General features: G+C 38.7%; 1 protein-coding gene across 2 annotated transcripts in view; it reads right to left on the bottom strand.

Moving 5' to 3' along the window:
• Window positions 1–13,085, bottom strand: part of DCLK1 (doublecortin like kinase 1) — a 397,676-nt gene that overhangs the window by 239,697 nt on the left and 144,894 nt on the right. The gene's annotated exons all lie outside the window — the stretch shown is intronic.

Raw genomic sequence — 13,085 nt, 5'->3', positions numbered from 1 at the left:
TTGCTTCTCAGTTCCTCTGTTTGTTTGTTTTGCTTTTTGGTGAGGCAATCTGGGTTAAGTCACTTGCCCAGGGTCACGCAGCTACTAAATGTCAAGTGTCTGATCCAGATTTGAACTCAGTTCCTCTGACTCCACTACAGGAGGTTCAGGCAACCTCTCTGGAGAATGTGTAATTGTTGGTCTAGATTTTAAGACCAATCACCTAGTCCAGGGGTTCTTAAATTGAGGCCTTTGAATTTGTTTCATACTTGGATGCCTATATTTTAATATAATTGACTTCCTTTTTAATCCTCTGTGTTTTACTTTATATATTTAAAACAATTATCTGAGCAGTCCATAGGCTTCACTAGATGTCCAAAGAGGGCCACGACACAGAGAAAGTCAGGAATGTCTGATCTAGTCAGACCCCTCCATTTTGACAGATGACCAACTATGGCCCAAGGAGGGATTGGAGAGGTAGGATTCAAGCTCAGGTGTGCCTCCAAATCCTGTGTTCTTTCCATTACACTATGCTTCCCAATTTCAGATAATCCAACCCGGGTGGCATGCGTACTTACTGAAATTAGAAATTCACGTATTTTAGCTTAGTTTGCCTGTCCATTTTGAGTCCTTGTTCTTTAAAGAAAGCTTTAGGAAGCCCAATCAAAGCTTCCCCACGCCATGTGCAGATGGTTTTCTATTTCCTTCTTTCTGTTCCAATCTGTGGTTGTTAAATCTGTTTTTCAACAGATGACCCGAAGTTGCAGAAACTGGTTACTTTCTCTTGCTGTCTTTTGAAATAGTAGTATCTTGATAAATGGCTGTTTCCATGGAGACAATAAATGATTATTACCCATGTGGCAATGAGGCTCTGATTTCATCTTGAACCATTAGCTTTCAACCCACAGCTCATTCATTATTCATTTGCAGCAAGGAAATGGCTGAGGCCCAGAACATTACAAAGTATCAGAATCAGTGATGCCTCCCAGAATAAAATGATGCCTTACCACGCAGTGTAGCGTAGGAGGGAGAAAACACATTGGACCTGATTCAGCCATTCAAGAGAAAAGATTTTAAATAGATCATTAGATATACAAGTATAGCCCCACCTAAAGTTTAATATGTGAATATTGAAATTGAGGAAATTTGAGGCTCAGAGTGGTTAAATGATTTTCCTCAAAGTCTAACATGTAGTAAGTGGATTTGAACCTAGGTCTTCTGATTCCAAAATCAGTTCTCTTCCCACCATACAATAGTGCCTGTCCATTCCTTTAAATAACAAACACTTCATAGAATTTAAACTTCTCTACTTATTCAAGTTTGATTTATACAGAACTTCAGCAGTGCATTGCTTGCCTTAAGCAAGATATAATTAAATATCCACCTGCTGAATTCATAAAGAGAGTATGGGAAAGAAAAGTTTCTGCCTTATTTCTGTAACTGTGTTTGGCTTGAGGCTAAGCCCTTATATGTCTCTACCCATGCTTTATTTCTAAGGTCTGGATTGTTTAGCAGATTAATGATGCTTCTTATAGAGACATGTGTTTGCTTCATTAAGATAGAGGCAGGCCAAACCCATTCACTCCTGAGAAAACTCCAGTTTTCACATAAAGCAAGCCTTCCTCATGATCCCTCTTTGTTAAGTACAACCACAGCTGGAGTGATGTAATATAATAGATATTAGGCTGTGAACTTTGGGGATTTGGGATATCCCTTCAAAGCTCTGGCTCAGTAGAAAGGAGTGTTCCTTATTCTTGGGTACCTAATAAAAGCCAAGGTAGTAAAAAATGCCAATAAAAGGCTCACACTTGCTGGGATATCCACATCATCTCTGAAACTTTCATTCTGGACCCTAATCAATCCAGAGGTTTGGAAACCTGCCTGCAACAATATATGTAGTCCATAGAGTCAGAATCTGACAACCTTTGGGCACTGCTAAACTGGGTGAAATATAATGCTGAATTTTATAGCCCTTAGTAAGTTATTTACTGCTAAATGGGATTTGCTACGTGTCAGACTTGTAAACTTATGACTGATCTATTAACCTTTCATGTACAATAAATTCAAATGGCATTGTTCCTGGTTTAACTAGTGCTCAATCCATTCCTTTGATTTGTTTAAGAATCCAGTATCTGCTGGCCACGGTGGCATATATCTATAATACCTGCTACTGGAAGGCTGAGGCTAGTGGAAGGCTCGAGGTTAGTTGAACTGAGCTGCAGTAAGAGAATAAATAATTGCTGTCCACACCAATATGTAAGTCCCTAAGGGCTGTGGAGGGAGATGAATAAGGTACCTAAGGAGGGGCAAACCTGCGTAAGGTCAGAGCGGAGCAGATCAAAGCTTTCATGCTAAGAAGCGGTGAGACCAGCCCGTGAAAGAGAATCCAGTGTCTGACTCCAATAAGCCAATACTGACCTTCATTTATCAGCATATAAAAGGTGATGGTCATATGGCATCCATTAAAAAGAACACAGAGACGCTAGACAAGAACTGATAATCTCCTGGGACAAAGTTCTCAGCAACTTTCACAAAATAAAGGTTTCACTTTATGCTGCATTTTTAATGTCTCTGAGGATCTGAGAATAACTTTATTAGCAGTGTTCAAGCTATGCACATTTCCAGTATCAGACCACAACTTCTTTTGATACATGTTTGTATAATCCATTTCTTAATGCTGCTCTTCAAAAGTATGGCAGCTGCCCAGAAACTACATCAGAAACTCCTTGTCATTATTTATGTCTTTAAGTAATCCTTTCCACATCCTGCCCTTGAGGATGCTGAAGGTTTTCCAGTCTTAAAAAGAGCTTAAGATTTTCCAGGGGTTCAGCAGAACATGTCATGAGAGGCAGGCCAAAGACCATCTTTGGGGAGGAATGTTTTCTAACAGTTTTGAAATAATATTCAAAGGCTGAAAGCTATTTACAAGAATGAAGTTAAAAGTCATCTCACTTTTTATTTACTGCATTTATTCTAAAAAGTTCTTCCCCTACCCCAATTTTCTTTTGTTTGTTTACTGTAAAAATGAGGAGAAATAAGAAATTATTAGCTGACACTCCAGATCTAAATCCTATCATGAGCCAAACTCAGGTGGATCAGGGTGCAAAGGCAGGAGATGGGATGACATGTTTTGGGTTTGGCTAGAATCAAATCAAGAGTTAGAATTGTGAGATTTTGCCATCATCAGCATCTTAGAAGACTCATAATTGTAGGTGTTCCAGTGGCAAGATGCAATGGTGACTAGAAGTAAACTGTAGCCCATTACCAACAGCTCTTTATATTCAAAAGAAGCATCATAAAGACATTTTCAAGGATATGTATGGCCGGTGGTGGGGGGAGGAGGAAAGGTTGGGTGGTCATAAAATAGAAAACCTTACTGCAGAGCTCATTAAGTATATTAAAAAAACCAAAACAAACAAAAGAAGTCTTCCAATGCCCTAAGAAGAACGTCTACGAAGGATTTATGAAAAAAATGGACAAAAATTTAACAGGATGGGAAAGAATGGAGGAATCATGACCTGCACTAGTGGAGAGAATATCAACACTGATGAGATCACAGATCCACTTCAGTAGTAAAATATTTTCATTTCTAAGGAAAGGAGGAAAAATCTAATTCCTTCTAGCTAGGGGCAGAAAGAAACCGCAAAAAGAATCCCACCTATCCCTACACTTTAATCAGGTGTCCAAAAATTACCTAAATGTGGAAAATGTGATCTGATGCATTACATACCACTGCTGTGGATTTTAAGAGTGACACTAGCATCGTGCCTGGTAATGCCAAATGTTATAAAGATGGAACACTAAAACATTAGAATATGAATTCTTTGAGGACAGTGATTACTTTTTATTTTTTCTTAGTATCCCCAGTATATACAGTAGCTTCTGCTGAAGGGGGCGATGACCTACTTGGGCAGAATTGTGTTTCTTTTTAAAAATAAGGATGTGTGCAGAAATGTAAAAAGAAAAATAAAAGAACTGATAGAGGCCTTGGAAATGGTAATATTGTAGGGGAAGTCTATAAAACACAAGAATGGTGAAGAAAAAAAATGATAAAATTATGCTCTTCTTGACAGAGCTACTCTGGTCTCCTTGGGTACGGATAATGTCTTGCTGACCTAAGATGTTTTATCTCTACCAAAACTAGGCTATTCCTAAACACCATTTACACTATTCAATCTGGTGTGCTTAGTGAAATCTGAAACACTCCATGTTTATTCCCATTTATTCCCATTACCTTGGGCACTCACATCCCTCTTTGCCTTTTCTCTGGCAATTTTCCAGGAGCAAGGCAAATGCTTGTCCCAGGTAAAATATATATGCACTTAAGTTTTAATTTGCAGGATCATCATCACTGTCTTTCTCAGTATGTATGACTATACTAGTGGGTTCTCACCATAAATTATCGAGCTCTTTTGGGTTCAATTATCCCCTCCCTGTACCTGTCATCTAGACAATCACCTGATCTTTCCACATCCAGCTCCTCTCCAATACATTCTCCATATAAGCTGCCAAATGAATACTCTTAAAGTACTTGTCCAACCACATCGCATTCTTTCTCAAGAAGCACCAGTGATTCTATTGCTTCCAGAATCAAATACCAACTCTTCTCTTTGGCACTGAGGGACCTACATGATATGGCTCTAGCCTAGCCTTCCAGGCTGATTATACATTATTCTCCTTCATTCACTCCATGTTCCAGTCAGACTAACCCACTTGCTGTTCCCATACATACCATTCTATCTCCTACTGCCCTTCCTTTGCACAAGTTGTCATTGATAGTGGCAATGTTCTTTCTCTTCACTTCTACTTCTTAAACCCCCCCCCCCCAATTTTCCTTCAGGACTCTGATCAACTGTTACTTCCAAAAAAAAAAGTGGCTTTTTCCTGATCGCTTCAGTTGTTAATATTTTATCCTCAAAAATTTCTGCACATTTCCCCAAGTACACTATAAACTCCTTAAAAGGAGGAACTGGTTTTGTTTTTGTAGACCTAAAACCTAGCATAGTTTCCAGTACATAGCAGGCACTTAAAAATACTTAATTCAGTTGACTAGCCACGTAACTATCCGACCATGTCATAGTGGGGGCATATGGGATTTTTCATCCATTTAGGGTTTAGGATTGTTGTTGTGTTGTGTTTGTTTTGTTTTGTTTTTGGTATGTGGGTATATTGTTAGACCCATTTCCTTGAACGATCATGGATTTCACTTTTACAGTCCCTGGGTTCATCACAGTGCCATCTGCAAGACATTCTTTGTCACAGTGGTAAACACCTTTGGTGATCACACATCTTCACTTCTGCTGATGTCCATAGTCAGAGGATGGATAAATATGGTTTTCTTTTTGGCTGCATTTATCAAGGAATCTCATATGATTTTAACATACACATGCAAGGAAGAAAGCCTTTAACCATGTTTTGTTCTGCAAAATAAATCTTTTTTTTTTGTTTAAATAGCCAATGTATAATAAACACTTGTGTGACCATAAAAATCATCTATAAAAGCCTGACTATTCCCTTCTCATTTTCATCAATGATGCCCTTGACACACATATAGTTCATTCTCAGAAAAATTTCATAATGCTAAGAAAAACATCACATGGAATAAGAATTATTGATGTCCTCAAGATTGGGTTTTTTTGGTATAATAGTTATGATTTTCCTTCCATTCTTTTGGCACTCTCTTTTTCCAGAACGTAGTCAACTAACATTTAGTAAGCACCTACCACGTATCAGGCACTGTGCTAAAACACTGGGGATTCAAAGAAAGGCAAAAACCAGTCCCTTGTTCTTCAGAAGCTCACAGTCTAATGCAAGGAGACAACTTGAAAACAACTACGTGCAAATAAGTTATACACAGGATAAACTGGAAATATTTGCAGAGGAAGACACTAAGATTAAGTAGAACTGGGAAAGGCTCCTCACAGATGGTGGGACAAAAGGAAGTCACGGTATCCAGAATATGGAGATGAGGAGGGAGAGGCATGGCAGAAAGCCAGTGAAAATGTTTGGAGTCAGGATATGGAGTGGCTCATGCAAAGAACAGCATGGAGACCAGTGTTACTGGATCACAGAGTGTGGAGATGAATAAGGTGTAAGATTGGAAAGGTAGAAAAGGTTCAGGTTATGAAGTGCTTTCATGGCCAAACAAGATTGTAGATATAGGGAACCAATGGAATCTATTAAATAGGAAGTGGAATAATGGGAGAGTTGATATGGTCAGACTTGTCTTTCAGGAGGATCAATTTGATAGCTGAGTGGTGGGTGGATTAGAGTTGGGAGAGACCTAAGGTCAGGACACCAACCAGGAGATACCACCTACAATGATCTCTCAGTGTTTTTGAGATTTCACTTCCAGGATGAATTTCCTCTATATATACTTTTTTCCTAGGTCAGCCTATGGGTCATTATGGTCTAGAATATCAGGGTCCAAAGTGAGTGGTTTCATGAATAGTTTCAATAAATAAAAATAGAAAAACTGACACCTGTTTTATTTCCCACTAATGTGTTGTTATTCTGCAAGTTCAATCCTTGAAAGAACAGTCCAGCCTAAAGGGTATCACTGACTACGTCCCTCTAGGACCCTGTTGAGGCATTAGACTCACAAGAGAAGGGATAAAATTGTGTTCCATTGGGAGTACCTTTATGTACTTCTAAATAAAATTTTGTGTGCTGTTGGGAGTATCTTTATGTGCTTTCTGTATTTATTTTTAGCATCTTGAAAATCCTTTGTATCTTCTCTGCTTTTTTTATTTTCCCCTGTGGGGTGAAATAAGGCTGTCCTGTTTCCAATACTATTTTTACCCCAAGTGATTGCATGGGACCTGGGATACCCCTTTTATTCTCAAATTTAGACAGTCCTTTTTCTGAGATGATGTTTCTTGATTTGTAGTGATTTTGCTAATTTTGAACTGTTTGAAAGATTCTTTTCAGAAGTTACCCAAAAATGAAAGTTTCTTTAAAATGTGCCACTTATAAGCATACAGCTACATAAATTCCTTTTGTATCCACATAACACAGTGCTTATACATCACTATATATATTTTTTGCAACCTATGGCTCAGGGCCTCCCTACCTTTTGGTCTCACAGAGATCTTGGCATGATCTTGATTCCCCCAACAGATCAGTTTCTATTTGGTTCATTATACTTCTACCCATAATTTACTTTGTGAAATCTCCAAATTTAGTTTATGCCTGATTTCCCCACAAATGTGAGTAAAAGGGGTATCCAAATCCTATACAGTCACTCAATGTAACAACAGTATTAGAGATACAGGACAGCCTTTATTACAGGACATTAGAAAGAAAAGACAATAAGAGCTCTCAGGGTACTGAAAGATACCAGAAGCACTAAAGGTACTCATAATAGCCCAAAAACCATCATTACAATTTTCTTCCCTCTACAGTGACTTGCTCCCACTTTTTGACAAGTCCTTCATACTCCCACTATATTATAGTTTGGACAGAAATCAGTTGAACTTGACTTTAGACTCTAAAGAAATAAGGGACATCTGCTATGTCTTTCCATCTGAAATTAAACTGGGGATAAACTATAGCAGTTCTCAGCAGGAAATAAGTATGAACTAGAAAGGCATAGGAGTAAAAATCTTCCCTGTTATCAGACAGAATTTGTTTCTCTTGTCAATCTGCTGTTTTGAAACCTGAAGCAGTCTGAATCCACTTAGTATAGAAGGAACCCCTATTTCATATGTGAAATGTGACTTTTTCTTCTGTTCCAAAATCTGACATATCATAACCAGGCTTTCATTAAAATGAGCTTACTTCATTGTTAAAGTGTGTCACTCAAATTCAGCATTTTTGCAACATTAAAAACAATCAAACAGGCATTCATTCATTCTCTCCTTGCTGCTGTTTTTGGAATAATTACCCCTTCAGTTTGAGAACCAATTACAAAAAGATACTTCTAATGCTACTTTTTTCTGAGCTAAAGAAATTCATTATCACCCTTTAGCAGCAAAGAGTGACACTACGCACAGCCCATCTGGTCATACATCATAAGCAGTACATAGATACATATATAGTCCACTTTAACTTTCATTAATAATAACAGAGGCAGCTAGGTGGTACAGGGGAGAGAGTACTGGCCTTGGATTCAGGAAGACCTGAATTTGAATCTGGCCTTAGACACCTAATACTAGCTGTGTGATCTTGGAAAAGTCATCTCTTCTCCCCCCTCCCCCCCGTAACAATTCATTTATGTAACATTACACAAATGGAAAGTACTTTCTCCACAATCAGGGGGTAGAGAGTGTAAGTATCATAACGTCATTTTATAGATGAGGGATCATCTGTAAAGTAAGCCCAGGAAAGTGCAGTGACTTTCCTATCGTCACCCAGACTATCAATGTTCCAGGTGGACTATATAGTTTTCCTATATGAAAACTGATTGCCCTTCTTGCTTCTCACTTACTTCTGCCTCACCATAACCTCTAATTCCTAGACTCTTCATGGTTCTCCGAGTCTATCTCCATCACATTGTGCCTGCTCTTACTTCCCACTTCCCTTCCTGGTCTTGACCCCATGGTCTGCCATTTCCATGACTTAACCAGAATCTCTCACCTCCTTGATCACCTGACACTCCTGTCCCTCACTTCCCGAACAGACTTCAAGTCACTATGGGGCAGGAAATGTATCTCCTACTTCTTTGGGTCCTCTGTGTATAGCACAGTGCTTTGCATGTGGTGGGTGATCACCTGTAAAAAGGTGGTATTTACAAAGATAGACCCAGGCACATACCTCAGAACCTCAGCTTTAATACCTTCCAGAGCCTATGAAAAGGAGTCTAAGTAATGTGTAATCAAAGAAGGCAAAATGGTGTTCTTAATTTTAATTTAAAGATTCAACCTTTCATGAATTCATTATGAAGTTTATGAGTGGATGAGGAAACCAGAAGAGAACAATAGAATACTATTTTATATTTGCACAGATCATGTGACTTCTAAGAAGTTCTTGCATATATATTGTTTCCCTTTATCGTTGCAGACTTTCTGTCACCTAACGACACACCTAACTAAGGTTATCTGACCACCTCTCCTGAGGTGATGATTTTTTGGGGGGGGAGGGGATCCACAGAAATTCACAGAAACCATCTACTACTACTATGTTGAAGGGTTGTAAGCTACATTAACAGAGCTGCATCAACAATGACCACACCAAAGAAATCACAGATCTTTAGAAATGGCTACTTTGAAATATCCCAATAATAACATCACTGTGAGATGGGTAGAACAGGTATTAATATCTCACTTGAATGATGAGAAAATTGTGACAGAGGGTAATAACTTGACAAAAACACATGACAGAGCTGGAATGAGAACTCTATCTTCAGAGATACAGTTCAATTTTCCTTCTAAAATGCAATTTTGCCTCCATGAAAGGATCAGAGTGCCTATTTTGAGAGTCCATGGCTATTTTTCAGAGCAAAAAAGTTCACTAGATAATTCAAGTGTACACACTATTGAGCTTTTTAAGCTATGGAACTTTCCTGCAGTAAAAAATCTGCACATTGGTAGATGTTTGTGTCAGGAATCAAATGATTAAGTCTAAGGGAAAAAAATTCAAGTATTAAAATAGAGAAATGGTGCCAACTGAAGGTACTCTTCTTTCTGTAAGCTTCCCACATCACATCATCATCAATCACATACTACCCACAAGAAAAATCCTAAAAGAATACAACTGACCTCAAACCATACTTCTTAACTAATAAAAATGTCCCTGAAATCATCCAGCAAGGATACAGGTTTAAGTCGGCACATGCTAGTCATTTTGTAAAGCAGGAATAACTAGAAATTGGGTTTTTATTTTATATAAAGGACATCACTTACTGTATTCCATTTATTATATTCCTATTAAGTAGGTAATTCACGTCCCTTCAAGCTTCATTATCAATGAGTGGCTATAAGGTTTCCAACAGCTTTTGCCCAGGACAAGGCTTGACAAATGTGGCATTATTTTGGCACAGATTAAGCTCTGAGTCAGTCTTTAAATGTCTGGCACTGTACGTGAACTTCTGAACCTGACCTGAAGCTATTACAGGCTTTAAATTTTCAAGCTATTTCATCACTAAGCAACCAACATGTGACTGCCTTACTATCTTATCTCCCTGCCCAAGTACCACAAAGCATTAAAAAGCAATTGACAAATCAGTGAGGAAAAGCATTGCAAATGGTCATAGGGAAGGGCCTACTGGTGAAAACCATTCAAAAGCACATAGGTTCAAACTATAACATGCTAAATTTGAAAAGCTCCATGTGCCACTTATTTAAAGAGCTATGATGGGGAATGGTGAACAAGTTGTAGTATATGAATGTTATGGAATACTATTGTGCTGTAAGAAATGATGAGCAGTCAGATTTCAGAAAAACCTGGAAAGACTTACATGGACTGATGCTGAGTGAAATGAGCAGAACCAGTAGAACATTGTACACAGCAACAGCAACATTGTGCAATAACTAACTTTGATAGATGTAGCTCTTCTCAGTAATGCAAGGATCTAAGACAACTCCAAAAGACTCATGATGGAAAATGATATCCACATCCAGAGGAAAAACTATGGAGTCTGAATGCAGATCAAAGCATATTATTTTCTTTTTTGTTGTTTTTTTTTTCCTTTCTCGTGGCTGATTCTTCTTTCACAGCACGACTAATGTGGAAATGTTTTAAATATATATATACACATACATTTTAAAAAGCTATAATGAGCAATTAGTGAATTGTCAACCCACAGCAAATGGCCCAGGTTATTTGCCCCCAAATTCTTTCCAATGGGTATCAAACATGATGTTCAATACTTTGATTCTTTGGTTCTTTGAAACCTCTGCATAAGAACATAAGATCCTAGGAAGCAGATATGACTTTGATTCACATTTATGAATTTAATGACAAGTCGTATCAAAAAGCACGAGAAAGAGAGTTTGGCACAGCTAGATGGTATAGTGGGAAGAACCCTAACTCTGCTTCATCCAGTATGATTTTGGTCAAGTTGCTTGTCTTCTCTAAGTTTCAGTCTCTTAAACCGTAAAACAGGGACTTGGCATCATATGGGCAAGGCTGACCCCCAAAAAGGAAAATGACAAATGTTGGAGGGACTGTTGGAAAACAAGCATACTAATGCATTGTTAGTAGAGCTTTGAACTGGTCCAGTTGTGGTGGAAATCAATTTGGAACTAGGCCCCAAAAGTTACCAACGTGTGCAACCCTCTTTGGCCCAGCATTACCACTACAAGGCCTAAACCACAAAGAGATCAAGAAAAGATGCAAAGGGCCCATAGGCATAAAAATATTTATAGCAGCTCTTTTTCTGGTAGCAAAAAACTAGAAACTAAGGGAGTGCTCATCTCTTGGGGAATGACTGAATGAATTATGGCATATAAATATAATGGGATAGTACTGTGCTATGAGAAATCATGAGAGAAGACTTGTTAAAGAGGGAAGTGAGCAAATCCAGAAGAAAAATTATATAATTATATAATAGCAATGTAAAGACATACATCTTTGAAGCATTTAGATTTCTGATCAATGAAATGACCAAGTACAATTCCAGGGGACCAAAGGTGAAGCATGCTAGCCTAACCATATCCTGACAGAGGGGTGGCAGCCTCAGGAAACCAAATGAGTCATATATATTTTGAAGACAGCAAACATGAGACTTTCTTGACTATGCATATGCATTACAAGAGTTTTATTATTCTTTCTTTTTCCAATGGGAGGGGAGGAGAGATATTACCAATTAAAAAATTAAATTATTATTTTTAAATGAGGGTGCTGGACTAGGTGATGTAGGGGAAAGAACAATGGCCCTGGGTTCAGGGGAACTGGGTTTAAATACTGCTGCTGATGCTTACTACCTGTGTGATCTTTAACTTCCCTGAGCCTCAGTTTCTTTATCTATAAAATGAGGAGGCTGGGCCTCTGATGTTAAATCTAACCCTTGTTGACTTCCAGTCTCACATCTCCAACTACATTGCAAACATCTCAAAGTGGATGTCCAGTAGACATGTTAAACTCAACATATCCAAAACTGAATTCATTTTCTTTCCCTCCAGTCCTTGTTCCCTTCCAAATTTCCCTATTACCCTCAAGGGCACCGCCATCCTCTCAATCTCCCAGGCTCACAACCATTCCTTACTCCTATCTCTACTCATTCCATCATACCCAATCTGTTGCCAAGGCCTGTCAATTTCAACATTTCTCTAATGTACCCCCTTCTTTCCTGATACTGCCACCACCCCTGTGCAGGCCCCCATTTCCTCTTGCCTGGATCAATGGGATAGCCTGCTGGTTGGTCTGCCTGCACCAAGTCTTTCCCTACTCTAGTCCATCTTCCATTTATCCACAAAATTAATTTTCCTAAGGTGTAGATCTGACTAGGTCAACACCCTCGCCCCCTCCAACGCCCCCTGCAATAAGCTCCAGTGGCTCCTTATCACCTTGAGGACCAAATACAACATCTTCTGTTTATTGCTCAAAGTCCCTTATAACCTAGCTCTACTTTTCTACTTCTCTAGTCTTTTTATACCTTGTCTCCTCCTCCCCCTCAAGTACTCTTCAATCCAGTGACACTGGCTGCCTTGCTGTTCTTTGAAGAAGACGCTCCATTTCTTGGCACCAGGCATGTTCTGTGACTGTCCCTCATGCCTGGAATACTCCTCCCCTCATCTCTGCCTCTTGGATTCCCTGGCTTCCTTTGAATCTCATCTAAAATTCCATGTTCCACAAAAAGCCTTTCCCAATTTCTTTTAACTCTAGTGCCTTCCCTCTGTTGATTTCTTCCTATTTCTCCTCCATACATCTTGTTTGTACATAGTTGTTTGCATGTTGTCACCATGAGTTTGTGTGCTCCTGGATGGCAAAGACTGTCTTTTACTTTCCTTTATATCCCCATTGCTTAGCACAGTGCCTGGCACGTAGTAGGTGCTTGATAAATGCTTATAAATGCAAGGTACTCTGCTAGATGTTACAGAAGCAAAAACAAAAAAAGAAACAGTACCTGCCTGTCCTCAAGAATTTTATATGCTACTTAATCAGAGGATTCTTAACCTGGGGTCTGCAAACTTTTCTTTAAAAAATATTTGGGCTTCTACTTCTAG

This window comes from Vombatus ursinus, unplaced genomic scaffold (genome assembly GCF_900497805.2).
Source record: "Vombatus ursinus unplaced genomic scaffold, bare-nosed wombat genome assembly UNPS02014813.1, whole genome shotgun sequence".
In the NCBI taxonomy this organism is placed as follows: Eukaryota; Metazoa; Chordata; class Mammalia; order Diprotodontia; family Vombatidae; genus Vombatus; species Vombatus ursinus.
Note: the sequence above shows the minus strand (reverse complement) of the source record. Positions and strands in the feature narration are given on the sequence as shown.